Genomic DNA, 7261 nt, shown 5'->3' on the forward strand with positions numbered 1-7261 from the left:
ATCTTCATCAGTAAATGTTTTAAGTCCTCTTCACTTTCAGCAAGGAAGGTTGTATCATCTGCATATCGCAGATTGTTTATGAGTCTTCCTTCAATTCTGATGCCACGTTTTTCTTCATATAATCCAGCTTCTCGGATTATTTGCTCAGCATACAGGTTGAATAAGTATGGTGAAAGAACATAACCCTGTCGTACACCTTTCTTAATTTTGAACCATCCAGTGTCCCCCTGTTCTGTTCGAACAACTGCCTCTTGGTCCACGTGCAGATTCCTTATGGGCATAATTACGTGTTCCGGAATACTCATACTTCGCAATATTGTCCATAGTTTGTCATGATACACACAATCAAAAGTTTTTGCACAGTCAATAAAGCATAGGTAAATATCTTTCTGATATTCTCTACTTTCAGCCAAGATCCATCACACATCAGCAATGATATCCCTCGTTCCACAGCCACTTCTGAACCCGGCTTGAACCTCTGGAAGTTCTCTGTCAATGTATGCTTGCAGCCATTTCTGTATTACTTTTAGAAATACTTTACTGGCATGGGATATCAAAGAAATTGTTCCACATTCTGTTGGGTCACCTCTCTTTGGATTGGCCGTAAATACGGATCTCTTCCAATCAGTTGGCTAGAAAGTTGTCTTACAAATTTCTTGGCATAGATGAGTGAGTGAGTGCCTCCTGTGCCGCCTCACTTTCTTGAAAGATTTCCATTTTTATTCCATCAATTCCTGGTGCCTTGTTCTTTGCCAATTCCTTCAGTATCTTTGGCTCTTGATCATATGCTACCTCTTGAAATGGTTGAACATTAGCCATTTCCTTTTGGTACAATGACTCTGTGTATTCCTTCCATCTTTTCTTGATGCTTTCTGCATCATTCAATAACTTGCCAAGAGAATCTTTCAATAAGGAAAGTCGAGACTTGAATTTTTTCTTCAGTTCCCCCAGCTTGAGAAATGCTGAGCGTGTTCTTCCTTTTTGGTTTTCTTAGCACATTTTGTTGTAATATTTGGCTTTATCTTCTTGAGGTGATCTTTGAAATTTTCTGTTCAGTTCTTGTACCTCCTCATTTCTTCCATTTGCTTTAGCATCTCTACAGTGGAGAACAAGTTTCAGTGTTCCGCCTGATATCCATTTTGACCTTTTCCTTCTTTGTTGTCTTCTTAATGACTTTTTGTTTTCTTCATGTATGATGTTCTTGATGTCATCCCACAACTCTTCTGGTCTTTGGTCTTTAGTGTTTTATGTATCAAATCTGTTTTTCAAATGGAATCTAGTGACTCCAAAAAGCAGACACAGGAAGTCGTGCTTCCTGGGGAAATTGCAGGAATGTAGCAAGAGGAACTCCTAGGACAGTGGTGAGAGAAGGTCTGGTGATGGCATCCAGCATCCAGGATTAGTGGAATCAGTGGTACAGAATGCCCATGCTTGGCAGCTGCAATGTCAGAGTCCTCTCCCGATCAAACTCTATTGCTTGCTTTGGTTGCAGTCTGGCCATGTAGGTCCAAGCCTCAATTTCCACCAATTCTTGGCAGTAGTGTTAGTTGCCGTTGCATGGATCCCACCTCATGGTGACTCCATGTGTGCAGAATAGAACTGTTCCTCTGGGTTTTCAAGTCTGTGAGCTTTCAGAAGCCAACTGCCAGGCCTTTCTTATGAAGCACCTCTGGGTAAGTTAGAACTGACAGCCTTTCAGCTAGTAGTCTAATGCTTAACCATTTGGACCACCCAGGAACTCTGGGCTACACACTATCCCTTTACTTCTTTTCTGCTTAAATCTGCCACAGTTGTTTTCTGTTGCTTACCACAAGGTTCCTCATTAAAACGATGCTTTTTCATCATTCTACCTCAAGTACTCGCATGCCAGGAATGTCACCCAGAGGAGTTACTACAGACTAGGAACACCTGTTGAAAATATAATCATGCTAATCAAAAATCAAGGGTAGGAGAGTGGGCAGCATCCATGGCAGGAGAAACAGATGACTTAGCTGTATGGCTCAGTCTTCCTCTGTGGCAAGATGTACCACATGTGTCCTGCAGTATGTTTTCCAGTGATCTCTCACTTTCTCTTTATTTTACCTCCTCTTCTTCAATTCTTTAATCCAGTGCTAGGGCTAATCTATGAAGTTAATGGATGCATTTTAATTACGGTGTTAGTTAAGAATAATGAATATACTGTGGATGGCCAGAAGAAAGGACAAATCTGCTTTGGAAGAATTACAGCTAGAATGCTGCTTCAAAGCAACAATGGCAAAATTTCAACTCTCATACGAACCAGTCCTTGGAGAAAGACATCATGCTTGGTAAAGTGGGGGGTCCACAAGAAAAAGGAAGACCCTCAATGAAATGGATTGACATAGCGGCAGCAACAATAGGCTCACGTATAACGATTGTGAGGCTGGGGCAGGACTGGGCAGTGTTTGGTTGTGTTGTGTATGCAGTCACTAGGAGTTGGAACCCACTCAACGGCACCCAACAACAACAACGGTGGTGGTGGTGGTTATGTGGCATGGAGTGGAGTTGGTGCTGACTCACAGTGACCCTGTACAGGGTTTCTGAGGCTTGTAAATCTTCATGGGAGTGGAAAGCTGGTAGTTTCAAACTGCTGACCTTGAGGTTTCACTACGCTACCAGAGCTCCTTAACAACAACATTTGTTGTTGTTATGCCACTGCAAAAATGCCCTGGCTCAGAAACACTGTATTGATATGAGTCAGAACCAACTTGAACAAGGCACTTAACAACAACAAAGCAGACTCTTGCATCTTGCAGCACTGTACTATCACTGGGATACAGGCAGAGGAGGCAGAGGACATCACACTGAGTGCAGGCGCACGAGAGCACCAGGGGCTTCAAGACCTGAGCTGTTCCTCTGCTCAGGCGGATGGAACAGGCCTGGTGATCTGCTTTTGTAAGGTCACAGCCTTGAAAACCCTATGGAGCAATTCTACCCTGCACACACACAGGGTACCATGAGTTGGGATCGACTACAACAACAAATCTCATGACAGCAATTTTTTTCTCTCTGATGTAAAAAATGTCTAAAAGTAGGTGTTCCAGAGTGGGTATTAGAGATCCTGGTTTCTCCTCTCTTGATGCCCTGCCAATCTCAGGCCATGACTTCCTCCTCATAGTGTAAGATGGCTGCTCCTGCTCCAGGTATCATTTCTGAATTCCAGTCATCAGAAAGGAGGAAATAAAAAGGTGGACATGTATTCTCATTCTCCTGTCCCACTTAAATGATATTTCTTCCTGCAAGTTGTATAAAATACTCCAACTTCTATCTCAATGACTGTTATTGTTGTTAGATAGTTTAGTTGGTTCCAACTCAAACAACCCTGCATAGTGTTTATGAGGCTGTAAATCTTTATGGGAGCAGAAAGCCTCATCTTTTCCCCATGGAGCAGCTGGTGGGTTTTAACGGCCAACTGTGTGGTTGGCAGTCCAGTGTTTATCTTAGAGTGCCACCAAAGCTCCATCTCATTGACTAGTATTTCGTTTTTAGAAAACCTAGAAGATGTGGTCATTTTTTTTGGGTGGCCATGTGTCCTGGTGTGGTGCTGTAGGACAAGCACTGGATTGCTAACCACAAGGTCAGTGGTTTAAGTCTACCAGCCCACTCCTTGGAAACAAATGATCCCACTTCCTAACTTTGGTTTATTTTTCCAATTCACTCTCCTTCCCATCCTTTCTCAAGTTTGTCCTTAGGTAAATGTTGCCCTTTTGATTATGAACGATTGACCATTCCATGGTGAGCATACCTACCTAGTATTGTTGTCCCTCTATATTCCCATCTACTGCTTGGCTGAAATTTGGACCGAGGGTTAGTTCTGTTTCAGACCTGCAGGGTGGTTGAGGGTCATAGTCTCAGGTTCCTCTGGTCTCTTTCTGACCAATAAACCCTTTTTCTTTTATAATTTTGAGTTTTGTTCCTCATTTTCTCCCACTCTATTTGGAACCTTCTAATGTGATCCTTTTCAGAGCAGTTGGTAGTGGTAGCCAGGGACCATCTAGTTCTTCTGGTCTCAGAGTCATGGAGACTGATGGTCACATGTTCCATTAGTCCATTGGACTCATTCCTTCCAAGCATCTTCAGTTTTCACCATGCTTCTTTCTTCCACACATGGAGAGGCCAATAGTTGTATCTTAGTCACTCATGAGCTTTTAAGATCCCAGGTGCTACTCCCCAAAGTAGGATGTAGAATGTTGTCTTTGTGGACTATGTTATGTAAGTTAACCATGGTGTCTCTAGAGATTATGGTCCTCAGCCCCCAGATCCAGCCACTCATTGCCGTAAGATGTTTGATGACATCAAAATTTTCATTGTTTTGTCTGCTGTGTGCTTCACCGCATTCATGTGTGTTTGCAGCAAAGGTAATGCCCATGTACAAATAATCTTTCAAACTCATGTATTTGTGGGTACACTTTCACTTTTCCTCCCATACCTGTTCAGGCTGTGTCTCTATGTACCTACCCACAGAACATTGTTGTTCCAAGACTTTGTAAATATCACTATTTACTTCTATCCCCTTTCACCCATGCATGCCTGTGTTGTCATTCTTTTGTTAACCTCCCTCTTCTAGTATATTGCCCTCCCCGTCACCTGAGTTAACATGTGTCTAACCTCTAGCCAGGAGAATACAAATGTTAAAAAGACATTCTCTTATAAACTACCAAACCCTTATCATAGTTCAAAACATTAGCAGTAATTATCTAATTTTCAATGCAGTCCATATTAAATTTAAATTCCTCCTCCCTTCCTATCCCGATATATTTTACAGCTTTTCAAACTAGGGTCAGTCCAATCAAGGATATCACACTGCATTTGGCTGTTAGCTCTCTAAAATCTCTTTGACTCTAGGATAGGTATCTATACCACCCACTTTTTTTCCTTTCATGACACTGCTTTAAGAAATGAGGGTAATTATGTTCTAGTCCACATTCTGAACTTGTCTGATTTCTTTTAGCGTCACGTAACTTGTTCCTTTAGCTCCACTATTCCTCCTTATTGAAATTCGAGCCCTTTCCTTCTTTTTTATTTTTTCTGAAACCCATATAGTAGCCAGTATGATAGCCACTCATGTACCGAGGTTATCATACTTCCCAGAGCATCAGCATCAAGCATCCTCAAGAGATGCTGGAAGTATAGTGGGGGAAATGATTAATATCCAGAAGGAAATTGAGGTGGTCAGCATGATAGGAAGGAGGGAGGTGAGGATGGTGGTGGGCCATTGAGTTTTAGACCTGACTCTTCACGTCCCATTCCTGGTCCTGGCATTGGGGATTGCCAAAGAGTGTATGGAGTAGCTTTAGACTTGATGGTGTTTATTTCCAGGACACCTGGAGTTCTCTTTCATTTGTTGAAATTTGACTTTCATTCTCTTAAACATATTCCCCTGAACATTCTGGTCTATGTTATTAACTCTTGCAAATATTGGGAAAAGTGGATCAGACAGTTTTTGCTTCTATTACCATATCCTGTGTAAACCACAATAAAGCTTCCTCTCTTTAAGTCAACTGAAGCAATGGTAGCTGGGTGAATGCAGCTATCTTCTGACCAAATGGTCTACCATTTATTATGAACTCGCCACTGTTTCAATAGAGTCATGGTATTCTTTTTTAGGTTTTTCTTCATAGTAGATTTTCTCTTAGATGTGTCTTGTGGTTTGAAGCTTCACAAATGTCACCATTCGTTTGTTTTTGTTACATGCCTTTGAGTTGGTTCCGACTCAGAGTGACCTTATGCACAACTGACTGAGACACTACCCATCCTGTGACAGCCTCACAATGGGTAAGTTTGAGCCCATTGCTGCAGCTACTGTGCCAGTCATCTCACGAGGGGTCTTCCTCTTTTTTGCTGACCCTCCACTTTACCAAGCATGATTTCTTCAGGAACTGATGCCTCCTGACAACAGTTCCAAAGCATAAGAGATGATGTCTCATCGTGGCTTGTAAGAACTCTAGCTGTACTTATGAGACAAATTTGTTCTGGCAGTCCATGGCATCTTTAACATTCTTCTCAAACACCATAAATTTACATGCAATGAGTTTTCTATGGTCTTCCTATACATAGTCCAACTTTCACATGCATACAGAGCGATTGAAAATACCATGGTTTGGGTCAGGTGCACTTTGGTCCTCAAATTGACAGCTTTGCTCTTTAACTCTTTGAGTTTTTTTTTTTTTGCAGATTTGCCAAATGTAATAATAGGTCATTTGATTTCTTGACTGCTGCTTTCATGAGTGTTGATTATGGATCCAAGCAGAATGAAGTCTTCGGCAGTTTTGATCTCTTCCCCATTTATCCTGATGTTACTGATCCAGTTGGGGATTTTTGTTTATCTTGACGCACAATCTACACTGAAGGCTGTAGTCTTTATTCTTTATCAATATGTTAAGTCCTTTTCACTTCCAGCAAGCAAGGTTGTATCCTTTGCATATATTCACAGACTGTTAATGTGTTTTCCTTCAATCCTCATTTTTTCCCCATATAATCCAGTTCCTCAGTTTATTTGCCAGCATAAAGATTGAATACGTATGGTAAAGGGATAAAACATTGGTGCACACCTTTCCTGATTTTAAACCATTAAGTATTCCCTTGTTCTGACTGCCTCTTGGTCTATGTACAAAGACTGCCTCTTGGTCTATGCACAAATTTCCTCATGAGTACAATTAAATGTTTTGGAATACCCATTTTTCACAATGCAATCCTTAGTTTGTCATTATCCAGACCGTCAAAAGCCTTTGCATAGTCAATAAAACACCAGTAAACATTCTCCTGGTATTCTCTTCTTTCAGCCAAGATCCACCTGGCATCAGCAATGATACCAATTTTATTTCTTGTGACTGATGTTTCCAGAATATTGACCATTTATTGAAGATTCTCTGTAAATTATTAAATAATTTTAAAAGTGCCTATCACTTCCTATTTTTAATGTATAATGTTTGAGAAGTTGCTTCATATTATCTATTGGCTCCCTATCTACTCTCAAAAATATCTCTTCTTTCGAGTTCCATTGGCTTATTTTCCTCTCTGCTTCATTTCTTAATCTAGCTATTATAATGAGAATCAGCATAAGGCCAAGCGTTCTGAAGGTAGACATTTGTTGTTAAATGCAGCTGAGTCAGGCCCAACTCACTGTGACTCCATACAGTGTTTCTGAGCAGATGTTGAGTCTGAACCGTCAGTTTTACGGTTCAAGCTCATCTTGTGGCCAAGTGCTTATCCTACAGCACCACATCAGGACTCCAGACTAATG

Source organism: Chrysochloris asiatica, unplaced genomic scaffold (assembly GCF_000296735.1).
Source record: "Chrysochloris asiatica unplaced genomic scaffold, ChrAsi1.0 scaffold00032, whole genome shotgun sequence".
NCBI classification, from domain to species: Eukaryota; Metazoa; Chordata; class Mammalia; order Afrosoricida; family Chrysochloridae; genus Chrysochloris; species Chrysochloris asiatica.